We start from the raw sequence: 17,708 nt of genomic DNA on the forward strand, positions 1-17,708 counted from the left end.
CGACCACCAATAGCATCTATTTCATCCATAAAAATAATGCATGGCTGATGGTCCCTGGCATAATTAAACATTTCTCTGATCAAACGAGCACTTTCGCCAATGTACTTGTCTACAATAGAACTAGAATATGACCTTTAAGAAGTTACAGTCCAGCTGGCTAGCAACAGCTCGTGCCAAGAGTGTTTATTCTGTATCTGGTGGCCCATATAACAAACAGCCTTTTGGGGGTATTATTCCTACACACTGGAATAATTCTGGGTTTGTAAGAGGGAACTCTATTACCTTTCTTAACTCCCGAATCTGTTCTGAGAGCCCTCCAATCTCAGAATAAGAAACATTCCCAGGGTCCTCATGAGACATGTTGTAAACCAGTGGATCCACCTCTCTTGGCAAGTATCTCATGACAGTCAGTGTAGTCATATCCAAAGCAACTCTTGTTCCTGGCTTCAGCTTACTTTTGTCAAGCTGTCGACGACAACCCACAACATATCTTGGACCATTTGTAGCTTTAACAATAAATTTTTCTTCAGTTAATTGTTTAAGGACTTCTTCCACAATCTGCCCAACACTTTGTAGGGCCTTCAGATCATTTTCAGACTTTTCATACTGCTTGGTATGTTCTTTTAGTTGTTCCCTTAACTCCTTAAGACGGCCATCGATCTCCTTGTGCTCAAGCAGCTTCTTGCAGTAGTCCTGAAGCGCCTTATCTCTAGGGTCCGCCATGATGAGAAGCCGTCGCTCATAGGGGATGCCGGGAATGGCCATGGCCTTTATTTTTTTTTTTAGTAACATAGAAGAAATACAGCCTCTTTATTCCTACAGATGTTTACATTGAAGGTTTTCAAAATACTTCTACCCATGTGTTATACCTACCAAAGTCAGAGAAATGACCATACACTGTTCTAATTGACCTTGGAATGAAATGATATCAATTGTTTATCATGAAATATGATCTTCTCTGGGATTACTCAAACTCCATTAAAGATGAGAAATCCAACCTATCATTACTTCCTTCCAATCTTTTTCTCAGTAGTTGTAAGAATGATTTAACATTTTTTTATTCAGGTTACAGTGAGTAGGTATTTTACATTGCATTACTTCTCTTTTGTGAAGTTTCTGATCTATTCAGCAATATAATCATTTCACAATACATTCCTGGGTAGGTCTATGCTTTTCTAGTTCCTGTGGCTACAACTATTACCCTTTTATACTGCAAATTCCTCTGTTTTTACCTCTTAATTGTAATTCCTTTCTCAGGCAGCTAAACAATGTGTCTTTAAGAATTTTCCTAAGCAGACAAGTAGATCATGTGCATGTTATCTCCTGATTTGTCAAGAATAAATTTTTATTTGCTTTAGATCTAAGAATGGTTTGCCTGCCTGAAATTCTTACCTTGCCATCTTTCTTGCTTTCACATTTAGTGATATGGTAGAAAAAAATCAGAGATGATCCATAGTTTTATTTCTTAGTTAATAACCTGTTTATCTTCCAGTATGCTTATAAGTTTTGCTTGGTCTTTATAATGCAAATATTTTATCATAATGTATCTGGATATGAGCTGCTTTTACTGGTTTTACATTATACTTTCTAAACTTTTCAATCTGTAAACTCAAATATTCCTTTGCTACTAGGAAGTTTTCTTTTTCTTTTTTTTTTCAAAAATATTTGCATATTTTTACATTACATTTTCTTTCTGCTGTTCTTTAAAATCTATTTTTTAAACTCACAAATGTCTTATTTATTTAGATATAATTTACATCCAATGAAATGCATAGACCATTAAGGTACAGTCAGAGCAGTTTTGCCAGATGTACATATGTATCTGTGTATCTCACACCTCTAAAGATACAGAATATCTCCATCACTCCAGAAAATTCCCTCATAACTATTCTATGAAAGTCACACCATCAGAAGTAACCACTAAAAAAAAAAAAAAGTAACCACTGATCTGATTTCTATCTCTTTCAATTAGTTTGCCTACTCTTACTATTATGTAAGTGGAATCTACAATGTTATGTGTAAGACTTCATTGCTTTTCACTTCTTTTGCACATGTTTGGGTTTGTCCCTGTTGTTGTTTGTGTCAGTAGTTTATTTCATTTATTGTTGGGTCATATTCTATAGTATATGAGCATACTATAATTTGTAGATTGTCCTGTTTGTGAATAAATGGGATGTTTCCAATTAGGGGATAATATGAATAAAGCTTCTACTAATATTCTTGTTAATTTAATTGTGGAAATACTCTTCATTTCTATTGAATAATTACCAAAAGAATTTTGGAGTCAAAGGATAGGCAAAGGTTTACCTATTAATAAGTTGCCAATAGCCTCCAAGGTGGTTGTGCCATTTTTACTCCTACCAGCAATTTTTGAGAGCTTCAGCTCCTCTGGGTCCTCAGCATCATTTAGCTTTGTCACTCATTTTAGCTCTCCTAGTGGTATGTAGTGCTATGTCCTTGTGATCACCAGTCTCTTTGTTATGAGAACAAATTAGCACTTATCTGATTATGTTCCCTATTTTATGTATCCTCCACCTTTAATCCCACTTATTCCTTTTAGGGAGGGTAATGCAGGGCCTCTACATTTCAGGGAGTAGCTTTGTCAGTTTCCTATGGTGTCAGTTTAATGGCTACCTGTCCTTTCATAGTATTTTCTACATCACTTGGGGATGAGAAATCATTTTCTAAAATTGACTTTGAGATGATGTTATGCACATTTTCCACTGTCTATGCTATTTATTTTTCAGGCTTACTCACCCAGGAATGAGAATCAATCTACTTAGACCCAATATTTGTGAACATTCAGTATGTGCAATGTGTTCTTGAAATTGCTCACTATGTACTCGGCTTTAAGTTTTCTGGTCTACAGCTGGAGGGCAGAATGACATGTCCTAGTTCAATATCAGATTCTAACAGGAATGTCATTAATGTAGTTTTATGCATTGAAATAGAATCTTCTTTATTTTCTACTGCCTATTCTCCTGCATGCAATAGAGAGGACATAAAAATTCATCATCCTTGGGATACCTTTCTTTTAGGCTCTTCCTTTCTCCTCATCCCCTACCCCTGTCATCCCTACTTGCTGAATGTGTGTCCCAGGAGTCAGTGTGTCACTCATCAATATTCTACCATCCAACTCCATTATCCTTCAAGGGTTGAGAATACAGATATAGAATGGGTACAGATGTAGAAAGGATGTTCTATTGGGTCAAAGATGCTTCTATTTAGCTGAAGTATAACTGAACAATTTTCAGGAAAAGATGAACTATCTCCTTATTTTCTCTGAACAAACCAGTAGTTAGATATTTTTGTTTTTGTTTTTGTTTTAACATTATTGCCATAGGGCACTTGCACTTGCCAGAGAGATAAAGAGACAGAGAGAGGGAAGGTGAAAAACCATGCCCCCCCCAAGGGTATGGCCATGCCATAATCCCTTCTCCTACATTCTCCTCTAGAGACTTTGGGCACACATGAACATGCACTGGCATGAATCTCAAGCCACCAGGTCTGGTACTCAAACAGTGGTCGACCATGTGGGAGTACAGTACCTTAACCACTATGCCACCTGCTGGCCCCCAATAGATGGTTTTGTTTCCAGAGGCAAATGCTCTGTTGGTTAATAACTGCGATTGTCAATTCAGTGCCATATCTAATGTGAATCACAATATATTGGGCTGTAGGAAAAGTCATGATGTATTTTTCATAGAAACCCAATATATTCTGTCTCTGACTATGGACTAACTGCAGGTATTGTGTTTTGGAGTTGTCTAGAGTTTTCCTTCTCTCTCATCTCCCACCCTGAATCTTTTAAAGTTATCAAAAACAGAGACTTCTTTCAAGAAATCTAATAAATTCCTTAAGTCCTTTGTAGTTTTAAGATTTTATCATTTTATATATTTATCCCATAAATTTTTACTAAATCTCTTGTTTAATCAAGTTCAAGTTTATATGAATACTAACATGTTTCTCTGTTTTACATGTTAAGAAATTTGAATATGTAAACTTTCTATCAGTCTTCAGCATTTTGAAATGCTGTCCCACCTTTTCTAAAACACTTTTGCAGATAAATATCCTGGAGGAGAAGAGTAGCAAGAAGCTAGTCAATCATATATTTGTACTTCTTCAAAGTGTAAGTAGGTATATGTCTCCAAATATGTGGCTTTATCATCTCTAAGTAGCACTTGAACTTATGTCACTCAATCTTTATTGAGACTTCATGATGTATCAGGCACTATACTAAAAAGAAGACATAAAGAGATATATAAAACATGGCCTTTTACATTGAGTAGTTTAAGATCTTTCTCCTACCTCTACCATGTATGAGAGTGGTGAGTCTAGATTTTAGAATTTTGATGAGTCACCCATGTTGTTTAAAAAAATGTTTTAACTAGGAACCAGCAGATGGAATAATGGCTACGTCACTGGACTCCCATGTAGTCAACTGTAGTTCAAGTTCCACGGACCCAATGGCTTAAACTCACACCAGGCACGTGTGCATGTGTGCCCAAGATCCCAAGTAGAGAATGGAAGAGAAGGGATTGTGGCTTACCATCCCCCTGGAGGGGGGGTGATTTCTCACTTTCTGTCTCTGTTTCTGTCTTTCTGGCAAGCACACATGCCCTATAGCAAAAACTTCTCAAAAAAAAATTAACTCTTACATAAGTGCATTTTTTATTTATCTGTTAAAATTATGACAGTTATATCTACCATTAGATTGTTCCATGGGAATAAGATTGGTGAGGAGAGTGTCTTGAAGACTAACGCTAAATAGCTCTCAACATTGAGTGAGTCTTGAGCTTTTTCTTGGGACATCCTGTACCAAGAAAATCAAGTACCCTCTGCTGTTCATGAGAAATCCTAACATCTATCTCAGGAGAGAGAACCATTCTCATTTTAAGATTCCAGAAAGAGCTAACATATATCTCATCTTTTCACCATGTATATAATATGTACCCTATATCCAGGATACTTTTCCAATTTAGGTATAAGACAACAAAGTTAAATACTAATCTTCTTTGGTCCAGCAGGTGGCATGGTGGTAAGGTGTACTCTGACCACAATTCAGGCTTCAGAATTATGCTGGGTGTAGATGTATGTGTGCCCCAAGTCTCAGATGGAGAATGGAGCAGAGGGGATTGCAGTGTGGCCATCCACCATGAGGGGTGATTTCTCACTCTCTCTACCACTGTTTTTCTTTCTCTCTCTCTTCAGCAAATGCATATACCCTATGGCAAAAACAAACAAAAACTAATCTTCTTTTGAGAGAAAAGTTTCACATGATTCTCTCAAAAGAGAAAAGTTTCACATGATTAGCTTTTGAAATACCTATTCCCTTAAATACCATGAAAACATTATCCCATAGAACAATGTTTTCAAAACCACCTATGTCTCTCTCATGCTGATGTTCTTTATCACCACCTATAAAGATTAGAGCTGTGTTATTCTTTACAGTGACTACTATGACCCTCAAAAAAGACATCAGTCTGACTTTCTCAATCTTGACTTGTAACACTAAGGATACCAAACAAAGGTAAAGGTTCAGGGAAAGAAAACTCAACTACCTGCCCAAAATATTTATTAGAACAATACTGAGAATTCGGTGATGGCTTCAAATTCCCATGCTTTCTCACTAGATGAAGAGGAACTTTGCTATTAGGAAACCATATGCAGTAAGTACATTAGCCCCAAACTTTGCTTGCTTCATATGAATTATTGCTCTCTTTGCATGGATGTTTAATACGATACTAGCAAAAATGCAACAGACTGGCACAGAACCCGATCAGAAATATTTTAATAACTCCAGTCACTGGGCTTTCATTTTTCCAGACCAAAGATAGACAGAAAGGTGTTGGGTCCAAAGTTCTGGCACAACAGGGTGAGTCTGCTTCCTTGTGATGATTTCAGACACAGCATAACAATTCCAGCTACCTTTTCCTGACCATGGTAGAAACTTCAAGAAATGTGGGTTCCTTGTCTTTTCTCTTCCATCCAGTGAGTTTTGCTAATTGCATTCAACAATTGTCCTGCAAGCATGACATCTGCTGTGGCCTCTGCCATATATGACATAACCAGATATTTGATGATACCTAAAGGATTTTTTTAAACACTATTTTGTCAGTATCAACAAGTTCTATAGCTCAAGAATCCATTTGGTTCTCTACTGTCTATAGAAAAAGACAGCTGTCTTTTGAAAGGATCATTCTCAAAGAAGGGAGCATTTGAGGCAACCTGTCAACAACACAGCAATTGATTTTCTTCCCAGAGCCTAATGAAAGAAATGGCTGGCTCGGATCCTTTTCTGTCACTGTATTTTTTGGGAGCAGGATCTACCCTTGGAACAGCTGACCATGAGAAGTCATTAGAGATTTATAGAATATTTAAGAAAAAAGACCAATAATGGGGTCACTATACAATATTGTCAGAAGCCAGATGCTCTCTTAACAAAGGAATTTTCACCAGCATTTTTAGAAATAAGTAAAATAATTGCCACTTGAATGTTTTTTCCAGGATTTCAAAGGAATATAGGATTGACCTAAAATTATATTGCCCTTACATCTTCAATGAGTGCCTTATTGTTGGTATATGTTTTATTATGAGTTTCCTCTCACATATTTTTCTTAAGTAGAAAGGAGACATATTATGATTACCATTCTTAAGAAACTTAACTAAAATATATTCATTTAATATCTCAGTCATTTGAAAACAGCTACTGCCCACCTACTGTGTGCCAAGTGCAATAAAAGACATCAAAAAGAAGTGACCATTCTCTTCCCTCTAACACACATCCAGTGGAGCAAACAGAGGCAGGACAGGAAGTAGAGTAGTCATTAAACAAGCAGGAAGAGAATAAGAAGGAGATTCTGTGAGAGGCAATAGCACACACAAACTTACACTGACTTGCATGTCCCTGAAATTTGGGCAATAGCAATTAGTCTCATAGGCAGAGTACATGGAGAAGTACGAAGTGACAGCAAGTATGGCTGAAAAAGTAGACTCGGGTCAGATTATAAAGATCCTTGAGTACTGTGCTAAGTGGTTTCATCTGTGATTCAGAAGAGCAATAGTTAGTAGAGGATCGAATTCAGGTTTCTTGATTGGAAGGCCATGGTTTTCTCTGCTAGATTGCACTAGTCCCTTCAAATGCTAGTGACCACCATAGTGAATATGACCAAAGATCTCTCAATGGAAATATATAAATTACTTGTGAGAAGAAATTGTTGTGTTCTCTCATTCTCATCTCCATCTTACAGCTGAGGAAACTGGAGCATAACAAAGTTAAGTAGCTTGTTCAAGACCCACAACTAGTTGGGAGATCTGACTTCAGGATCTCTAGTCCTGACTATACTTTGTCCTCTTTTGATCTAGAGGCTTTTATGTATTTGTCTGTGTTATACCAATGCTAGCAGTGGTTAGTAAGGCTATCTTTCAGAATATATTTGATAAATGATCAAGTTTAAAACTAAAAAGAGGGACCAGCAGATGAGTAATGGTTACATAGCTGGACTGCCACGTAGGTGACTGCAGTTCAAGTCCCAGATCGGGCAGCTTAATACTCATGTGGGTGTGTCTGTGTGCATGGTCAAAATCACAAGAGGAGAAAGGAGGAGAAAGAATTGCAGTGTGGCCATCCCCCTTGGGGGTGGGGGGGAGGTGGCTGCTCGTTTTCTGTCTCTGTGTCTTTCTGTCTCTCCATCCAGTGCACGCACCCTATAGCAAAAATCTCTCTTACAAAAAAAAAGCTATAAAGATTGGGGCCAGCTTCATGACCTAGTGGCTGAGGCAGCTGGATCCTACTAGCCAACTGCATAGCTCCAGGCACATGTGCATGCATGCCTCAAATCCTGAAATGATAGAAAGATGGAGGAGAAGGGGTCTCTGTGTGACTATTCCCATTGGGAGTGGACTTTCTCTTCTCACTCTCTTTCTCTCTCTGGTAAGCACACATGCCCTTTGGGGGGGGGGAACTAAACAGATTAATATACAGGTCTTGCATCAAAGGATGTACTCATTCCAGTAATGCCTCCAAATACCTTCTTCTTTACCCATTCATGACTATATGGTACCAGATATTTGGAACTGAACAGTCTCACCCTGTAAAGGGCAAAAAAGCACCAGAAGGATATGCAAAGAATATTAATATATTTGACTGAGACCTCTGAGATGTTCCAGACACTGCAATTGCATTTATAGTCCAAGACACTGAAAATTCAATGCAGCAAATATGAAAGAAATATTATATACCTGATAAATATTGTTTGGTTTTGTTTAAATCTTCCTAGAGAAAATGGAAAAGACCCTGGAGGATAAGGAGTGTAGGCTGAAGGCAAGCCAGACAGACAAGTCCTCAAGTGTTCTCTTCATATGCATGGATATTAAAAATATCTAAATAGGCCTTAAGGCTGCCTTCTTACTTTAAACTCACTGAAGGGGTAGAGTATCATTTTCCTTGGAAGTATAAATATTGAAAATACTCATAATATGAATCAAATATTGTGATTTTACAAATCATCGACCATGTTTTGGATAGCTATAGTTCTCAAATTCCTTACTAGGAATCAATATCTGTTGGAAGTTTAACATCAAAGATTTATTCTGTGGGAGGAGTGGTTACTTCAAAGGCTAAAGCCAGCACAACAGGAATTGTTATAGTAGGATATATCTAACAATACAAAGAAAAACTTTCAATTAACCAGTTCTATGATGCACTGTAACTTCTATGTGAAGTACTGATCTCCCTTTCCACAGATATGATTGAGCAGAGATTGAATAATTATTGGAAAATGGTGTGAAAGTTAGAAAACGAGCAAAACATCTAAGGCCGGACCACAGTGGCCTTGTAGGATTCTTCCAGCTCTAGGGTACTATGAATTTACAAGCACTGGGCTGAGATCTTAGCAATCCATTTTATCATATTCACCCATACCATGTGGAAAAAGATTCAGGTCACTTTTTGAAAATTGTTGTTATCGTTAGGTTCCTTTTTTATTTCTTTTCAATACTAGTGTATGTTTAATATGTCTGAGAGGGAAATTTGGGACAAACACCTTTAGCAGCATTTCATTAATCTTCCAAAATAAGAAGATTACAATGTAGAACATGGATATCTATTTCTATGATTACATGATAGGTGAAAAAAACTGGGGCCCAGGGTCTTACCACATACTTCCTGTCTCTGAGCTTATTAGTAATAACCCTCAGAATAGTTTCTCATTTTATGTGTGGACATTTTGTTCCATTTTAATTACATTTAAAACAGCATAAAAGGAAGGGTCATGATGCATATAAATGACCTTTTATGAGAGACTTTATCTCTTATTTTGTTACCTCAGAATGCATTGTTCATAATCCTAGATACCCCTGCATTGCATGTAGTTCATATTTAAGAGGCGTGTGTTAAATCAAGTACTCATTCCAGGACTTTCCTGATTCCTCATTCCTTAGGTAAGAACAAAATAAAATTCTACACAGCTCACTTCTAATGAAGCAACCACAAGTTGAAGTGTCCTAAAAGCAGGGCACATTTAAGATGTGATGCTACTAGTCAGAATGTGAAAAAAGTAATAAGTGTGTATGGTTAACAAAGAATGCTTTCCCTCCATAAATCAGTTCTTGTCTGGGTCCATGATAAATTTCTCAGATGCATTTGAACAATTGGATATAACTCTTACTGCCCAGAAAGGCTGTATAAAGCAGAGATATATACAGGACTGACAGGAGAATTTGGTTCATTTTCCTGTTGCAGTTTGTTGAGAGGCAGTGATAATGATCTGTCTAGACTTTGCTGGACAACCTAAAGGAAGATTCTAAGTCTTCTACTTAGAAATGAACTCAGTTGAGAAGTAATCATCTTTCTGCTTTGGCTTTTCTATACAAGAAATTTCACTCAAGGATCAACTACATGTTTTTCAAGGCTGTGATTTTGCAAGAGACTAAGACATGTTCTCCCAAGTCAATGATTTCCCTAAGGTCTGAGTGTCTTCTTAGAATCACTAATATTCCAGAATCATCTTGGTAGACACTAAATCAAATAAGCTCACTCACCAGGACCTGTCTGTTACAAACCAGCACAGATTTTATCTCTTCCCACACAGACTCACTTGTAGTACTTATCATCATTCTCAGTCTGAAAACTTAGGCCCTTTCCATTTCACTGCCAAAATGCCCCAACATACTGGCCCCATGCCTACTCTGGTGGGAATTCCACCTTTATTTCTTGTCCAGTTGATTATCACTTTCTTCCTTTCATCTTACTCCCTTGCCGCAAAGTAAAGCTTGCTATACTTATGCTAGTCTCATTACAGATTCTCAACATGGCACCAGAGGGACCAGAAGTTGGCATAGTGACTATGTTGCTGGACTCCCATGTAGTCGACCACAGTCTGAGTCCTAGACCTGGTGGTTTAAACTCACACGGGCGTGTGTGCATGCAGGCATGCCCAAGATTCCAAGAGGAGAATGGAGGAGAAGGGATTGTGGCGTGGCCATCCCCCCTGAGGAGTGATTTCTCACTTTCTGTTTCTCTGTGTCTCTCTGTCTTTCTGGCGAGCACACGTGCTCTGTAATAAAAACCTCTCCAAAAAAAAAGATGGCACCAGTAAAGTGGACAAATGAAATTCATGCCCTTGCTTTTATGCAATTACCTTGACTCATAAAAGATGGTGCTAGATTTTAGCCACTCTTGTGAGACAGAAGGTTCTTCAACAATATATACCATTTTCAAATACTGAAAGTAGACAAAGTTTCCAGGGGGTAAATTTCTGTTCATAATTGTATAACTGCCTATCCTTTGTAGAGTTATTCCAGGGTTTGTGTTTGTTTGTTTGTTTTCCACTCTCATAGTAACTTCAGGAGATAGATGTTTTTTAATACCCTCATTTTTCTGAGCTGAATACACTAAGGCAAAACAGTGAAATGGCATATGCCCGACCACACAGACCAAGGCTTGGACTCTGCTCTTTCTTCTACTGCCTCATTCCATGAAGGGAATTGAAGTTGGGAGAGAATTTGAGTTGAAATAACAATGATAAAAGTAATTTTTAGTAAAGTTAGTAATTTTCAAATACTTGTTATGTGCTAGATACTGTGCTAATAACTTTCTATGCATTATTGTTTTTAATCTTTATAGTTTTGAGCACTGCATTTATTATCCCCATTTAATCAAGAATGTGGGGTTCAGGAAATTTAAGTGATCTGTGCAACATTACACAGTTTGGTAAAGACAGAATTCATCTTCATATCTGTGTGTTAAGCTGTAGAATTTACTAGTGACAAACAATTAAAAACTAGGAGGTAAAAGCAAAGCATTATGAGCTGAGTCCTGAGTGAAAAGGATGAATGATGTAAAGATGTACTGTGCAAAGGAAAGATCTGGTTTGAATTCCAACCCTGCCTCTATTCATCAGTGTGACCCTAGGAAAATCTGTTAACCCCTTACATTGTAGGCTTTTATAACATGGTGCTGGTATAATTTATCTGGATTATCTTACAGGAAAGAATCTAGGAAGACTAAGCGTGCCTAATGTTCCTGACACCTGACATCAATGCCCAGAAACTCTGGGTTCTTCCTTAGTCCCATGTTCTTATTTCAACTTTCAGGACAACTTTGTTCTTGGTGTATATATCCATTTCCTTGAAGTATAAAAAGGCATTAAGTGAAATTAGTCTGCTCTTTACAAAGGGTATACTTTTGAGAGCCCTGTTGGGCAAAACAATTGTCAGTCAACAAATCAGAGAGATAGAGTCTCTTCCCTAAGGGTTTTTATATTCTGAGAATTACTAGCACCCTTCCCCTACGTAGAGTAAACCGGGCTTTCAGAGGACAGTTTCAGAGGCAGCATGTGGCCAAGACAGGATGGGTTTGCTTTTGCATATCAATCATGATTCTCATGAGAGCTGCCATTTACCATGTGCCTCCCTGGTACTTGGTACAAGGGCAGGTGTGTTAAATATATTATTTATAAACCTTGTAATAGCCCCCTGAAGTATAGTTATCCCAATTTTACAAAGAAAGGAAATGAATCTCTGGGAGAAATGTCCAGGATATCATACTAGTGAGTTTCCCACCAGCCTCTCTGCCATATCATCCATTGCATGTCACTAAACATCCAGCCAGTTCCAAAGTGCTATCCCTTGCTCAGAGCTACCTCTGCTTTCTTTCCAATGATCAGAGCTGCTGAGGTCCTAGAGGAACATGATGGCAGAAAAGAAATCTTGTGTTTTCTAGAACTCACACTCTCATTCTGACTGGGGCTGGACTATAATCAACACCAATCTCTATCTGGTTTTGTGTAATTTAGTTTAGTTTTTTGACAGTTCATCAGAGACTTGTTTCTCTTATATTCATTTCTGAGTTTCTTTTTAGTTATGATGATATAGTTTTTTGGATGATATTGAAATACAAATTTGGAATCTATGAGGAATAAGGAAACAACAAAATGTGGTCATTGAAATATGAGGAAACTTTTTATATTAGTGGAAAAATAGAGTTAAAGTATTAGTTTATTTGGATGCAAAAAATTTAAACCCATGCATAATTTTTTCACAATATCCATTTTCCATGAACTTTTTGAAGACCCCCCCCCCTTAAATATTAAAGTAATCATTTTCAGTCTCCTTTGCAGACTTATCATAGCCTTGTTTGGAAATATCAAGTTAGGTTATATGGTTTTTATATTGTTCATATAATAGCCAGATTTTACTTAAAGAATCATAAAAAGTAAAATGAAAAGGGGGAAACTAGGTTTCAGATTTTTTTTTTCATTTTTGAAGACAAGTCTTTTTTTATTTTTAATTTTTGCTACTGGGTGCTTGTGTTTGTGGGAGAGAGAGGGATTAAGAGAGAGAGAATGAGAAAACAACTCCCCTCCTAGTGGGGAAGCCCATGGCACAATCACTTCTCCTCTTAGAGATTCTGAGCACTCACACACACGCATCTGGCTTGTTTATCAAGCTGCTAGGAGATCTGGACTCAACTAGCTCAGCTGGTCATATGGGGTTCATTAGACTTAACCACCACGCCACCTGCACGCCTAGAAAGTTTGGGTGTTTTTAACTTTTTAATTTTTTTCTAAATTTTACTTCCTCTAAGGTAAATTTATAGCTATAAAAATGATACCTGGAGGGGCTGGTAGGTGGTGTGGTGGTTAAGGGTGTTGGACTCCCAGATGGACAATGGTGGTTTGAGTCCTGGACCTGGTGGCTTTCTCTTCTCTCTCTCTCTCTCTCTCTTTCTCTCTCTTTGCCTCTTGCTCGGTCCCTCTCTGGTCAAATTAAAATAAATAAATAAGGTTAAAAAAATTAAATGGAACCTGGAAATTTTTTTGTTATGATCACAGAGGACAATGAAAACTATTATTCTTCCTAGCCATGTAATACTTCAAAGTAGATTACAGCTCTTCCTTTCAGAAAATGGCATTTGATTTTCAACCAGATACATTGTCTGTCACAAGTATAACCATCTTTCACATCTGGGATGTCTTAAACTGAAAATGTTCATAAAATCACAACTTATTTCAGGGGGAGAAGAAGACTAGGGTCTGCTTCAAATTCTGTTCCTCCAAGGATCCTGCATTTCTTTCCTATTCCATTGTTTCATGCCTAGGAAAAGCCTGTTGACTGGTAATGATAGCCTTTTGGGGAACTTAGAGAGCTTAGAACTGCATTTCTGTTTCCCCTTTCTTTCCTGCCTCTAAAGAGATGCCGTATTCCAAAGAGCTGCCTGCCAAGGCACACTGCTTTCTCTTTGGCCCACCTGGTGGGAGAACCAGCAGTGCAGGTAGATAACACAATGTCAGCTCTTTTAAACTTGGCTGTTGCTGGTGATTGTCCTTGAGGAACAAAAGTTTGGTGGAAGACAGGCCAGCTGGCTCTGGAGAAGGTTCTTGTGAGTGGGTCAACAGCTTGCCTTGAAAAAGTCTGAGGATGCATGTCTGAGACCCTGTCAGAGTTTCTGTGAACATGGATACGGTCACTGACTTTATCACCCAAACAGCTAAACCAGGTAGACTTTATGCACTTTTCAGTGGCAAAGAAAGGGTGAGGAAGAAAGAGAAAACAAAGACCTTAGTAATAGAAACAAAATTGGAGAACAAAAAGGGTATTTATTTCAGAAGCCAAAATATTTTTCTGTTTATAGGACTGGTGTCTCCAACTTAACCACAAATAACAAAAAAATAAAGTAGGGTTAAATGGTCAGTTCACTAAGTAGCAGGGGCAAGGAAACTAGAGTCAGGAATTTCTTACATCTGAGGAAAGAAGGATGCAAAGAGAAGACATTGGAGATGCCAAAGTCCAGTGAAATGAGATCCCTGCAAGCACCCTGCAAAAATACTCCCTTTGTCTGATGCCAAGGAAACTCACTGAAGGTTGTTAGTTTTGCAGCTTCACTTGGAACTAAGAGAAAGCTCCATAAAGTCAAGGGCACATTATAATCAAGTGTTCCGTTTGTTTACTTTGGCAAGTATGAGATGACTTTACTAAGTAATACTCTGTTAGGGCCCGGGGCCAGCACCATTGGAGCAGAAAAAGAAAGGTTTTTCAGGACAAGGCTTCTCAATCTTCTTGCTCTCAACACTATGCTCAGAGAGACCCTGTGACGTCCACAGCAGGAGAATAAACTTTGTCAGCCACATTGGCAAATTGCTGAAGAAGAACCAGGCTAGCTAGATTACCAGTCACTGGGAGGTGGAAGGATGCTGTAAGAGGGATTGAAGGACTCACTGGACAATGGTCCCCACAGCATCAGCCATACAGCACTCTACCTTTGTCAGTGCAGGTGTTAGATGCAGTCATTCCCTCCAACCAGAAGGGTGTGGCTCTCTCAGCTCCCCAGTCTCAGTCTTCCTCATGTTGTGGCAAGTCCAAGGAGTGCCCTCAGGGGCTGAGGCAGATCAAGGTACAAACACAAGCGGAAAGGGAACCCCAAACCTTGTCTTCTTGGAGCTTTGCTCTTGTTGGCATATTTACTCAGGTGCATGCTCTGAGCTGCTGTTACTGGTGGCAGAGCTCCCCTTAGGCAGTCGGGCTGAGCCACAGATTTGAGGGTATTCTCTTGGGGATGGTGCCAAGTGAATTGGCTGCTTTACCAGACTTAGGTCCTATAGGTCCTGCTCTTCAGCCTTCAGCACTGAACTGGTGGGTAAGCAGGTGAGTTACAGGGGTAAGCAGATATATGGTGTCACCTGTGTAGTCTCAGCAAAAGTGACACTCACTGAGTCTTAATATGCCCCCTGAACCCTAATCAAGGGATTGCTCTTAGATCTGAGCAATGAATGGCTCTCCTATGGGAAAGCCTAGCATTTGGATAGATTTGGGGAAGTAGCTAAAAAGAGATGAGTTGATCCTAGGGTTGATTAAGGCAATAAAAAAAAATTGTCATTTCAAACATTCCAGTGAGACTGTAAATCCCCCTGTCTTTTATCCAAGCAAGCCGGCCACACTTTTCTTCTTGTTTACACGTGACTCAATTTCTCATCATGGCTGAAGTTCTTGGCAAACAGATTTAATGTGAAAATAAATAAATAAAAGATGTTGGAGTCAAGAGAAAATGGTTCCCAAGTACTTAAACCCTTCTATCTATAAAATGAAATGAAGGTTCTGTCATCTCAAAATTCCTATGCCTTGATCCTAAATTCAATCCTAAAGTAATAGTACTCAGAAGTGGGTTCTTTGGGGAGTGAACAGGCCTTGAGGGTGGAGCCCTCATGAATGGGATTAGTTCCCTTATAAAAGAGACCACAGAGAGCTCTCCAGTTTCTTTCCACCATGGGGGGGATCCAGTGAAAAGTCTGCTGTCTGCAGCCCAGAAGAGGGCCTCACCAGAAGGACCTGGCCTTGCTAACACCCTGATCTGTCTAGAATTGTGAGAAATAAACTGTGTGTAAGCCACCTAGTCTTCAGTACTTTCTTATGCCAGCCTGAACTGACCTAGACATCCCTGAGACATATTTTCTCTGAGAAGATCTTGACTTCTTTCACCCAACCTGTTGGCAAACACATTGGGATAGCCTGGAAAAGCAATGTGTTTCCACATTGGGACTGCCACCCAGACTCCAGGCAGGAGTTCCATGCTTCTCCCCTGCATAGCAATCCTCATGTGGTAACCCAGCAGTCAGAGAATGCTGACTTCAGCAGGCACAAGATTCCTGGGGATGCAGCCCTTTCTAACCAAACTTCCAGTTTTGCTTTTGTCCCCTAAGATGCCAAACTATCCCCTGCCCTATATTCACTTTTCTCCTAATCCTGTGACTGATGGTATTGCATCCTCCCAAGATAGAATCCATTACATTAAGGCAAACTGGCCAACCCAAACCAGTTTGACATTTCAGAGTGTGATTTTGTAAGAACCTCCAACTAAAGCAATCACAGGCAATCTCCTAAAAGGACTTCTCTTCCCCCAAATGTCATTGCAGTAACTTTTTTTGTTGGCCAGAATCAGAGACAATCAGAACACATTGGGCATTTCTAATCCAAGTAGCCAAAACTATTTGGTTTCTTTCTTTTCATGTTTTTCCTTCAAGAAACCATGGAATTGCTAAATATCACACACACACACACACACACACACACACACACACACCTGCCATGTCTCCTGTGGAAAACTTGAAGCCATTCCATTCTTCCAGCAGTGTCATCATTTATTATGACTTTGGCATCTTTCATGTTGGGACGAGGCTAAAGAGAAAGTTATGCCTGAATACTGCCACTGCCACACCCCGCCTTACTCAGGCATAATAATCCTCCATACAACCTGGGGAGGAGCTGGTGACCTCAGAGAAAAGAGCAGCTGGCACTAGCAGTTCAAAGGAGATTATGCTGCAGCTATGATTCCAACCTTGCAGGACCTTCATTGGCTCAGCCTTAATCAAGGACCTATTCTATGCCAGGCTTCACACTGGGTTCGAGGGATACAAAGGTGAATAACGCTACTGCTGCAAAGCCCAAGGAATTGAAAGTCTAAGGTAAAACCCAAGCCAATAAAGATTCTCTGCCCAGGGCAGATGTCCCTTGACCCTAGAAGCCCCCCACTGTGGGAAGCTGCTTTCCTTGCTGGATTCCACTGGAGGAAAAAAAGAGATAAAGCTTAAGGGGTGCAGATTAAAAGACATGATCCTTTTATCAGGAGAGTAAGGCTTTGGAGAATTTCTTCAGTTCACCTTAAAGACTTCAAAATGTGCTTGCTCTGATAGAAGCCCCTTTCTCTATGTGTGTCCAGGTTCTATGCAGGCAGACAGCATGTACATGAGAATCTCGGGCAAACAGGACTTTTTCATTTCCTTTGATTCTTTCATTTTATTTCCCTTTTCACTTCCTTTCCTTTTATATTGTCACACACACACACTTGTTACCTCCCTGCCTAGAAAAACTCCTCACTGCCTACAGGGTTGAGCCTCCACTTCTCAGGGTGGCTTTTTGGAGAGTGATGGCTCACAATAGGACTGTTGACCATAGGATCAGAATGAACCATTCTCTCGGTCTTTATCAGAGTTTATAATTCACAGGAGTTGATGGACTTTTTTTCCTGGAAACCTGAGAATTAATACTTTCTTTTAAATTTGTTTTTTACTTTTTTTACAGAGAGTCTGTTAAAGACTAAATTCCTTTCCCTGCTCCCTTCATCTCCAGCCCAACTCAGTAGACTCATATGAGCGAACTTTCCTTTCATTTCAGGCTCCAGCCCTTGGAACCAATGGCTGGGTTTTCAGCAAGGA

The 17,708-nt window shown here is 39.1% G+C and overlaps 1 protein-coding gene and 1 pseudogene across 1 annotated transcript in view; one reads left to right on the forward strand and one right to left on the reverse strand.

Annotated features, from left to right (window-relative positions):
• PRLR (prolactin receptor) overlaps positions 1–17,708 on the forward strand; it is a 203,513-nt gene that overhangs the window by 31,554 nt on the left and 154,251 nt on the right. The window lies entirely within an intron of this gene.
• Positions 169–765, reverse strand: LOC102480459 (26S proteasome regulatory subunit 10B pseudogene; annotated as a pseudogene).

This window comes from Tupaia chinensis, unplaced genomic scaffold (genome assembly GCF_000334495.1).
Source record: "Tupaia chinensis unplaced genomic scaffold, TupChi_1.0 Scaffold000489_1, whole genome shotgun sequence".
Classification (NCBI taxonomy): Eukaryota; Metazoa; Chordata; class Mammalia; order Scandentia; family Tupaiidae; genus Tupaia; species Tupaia belangeri.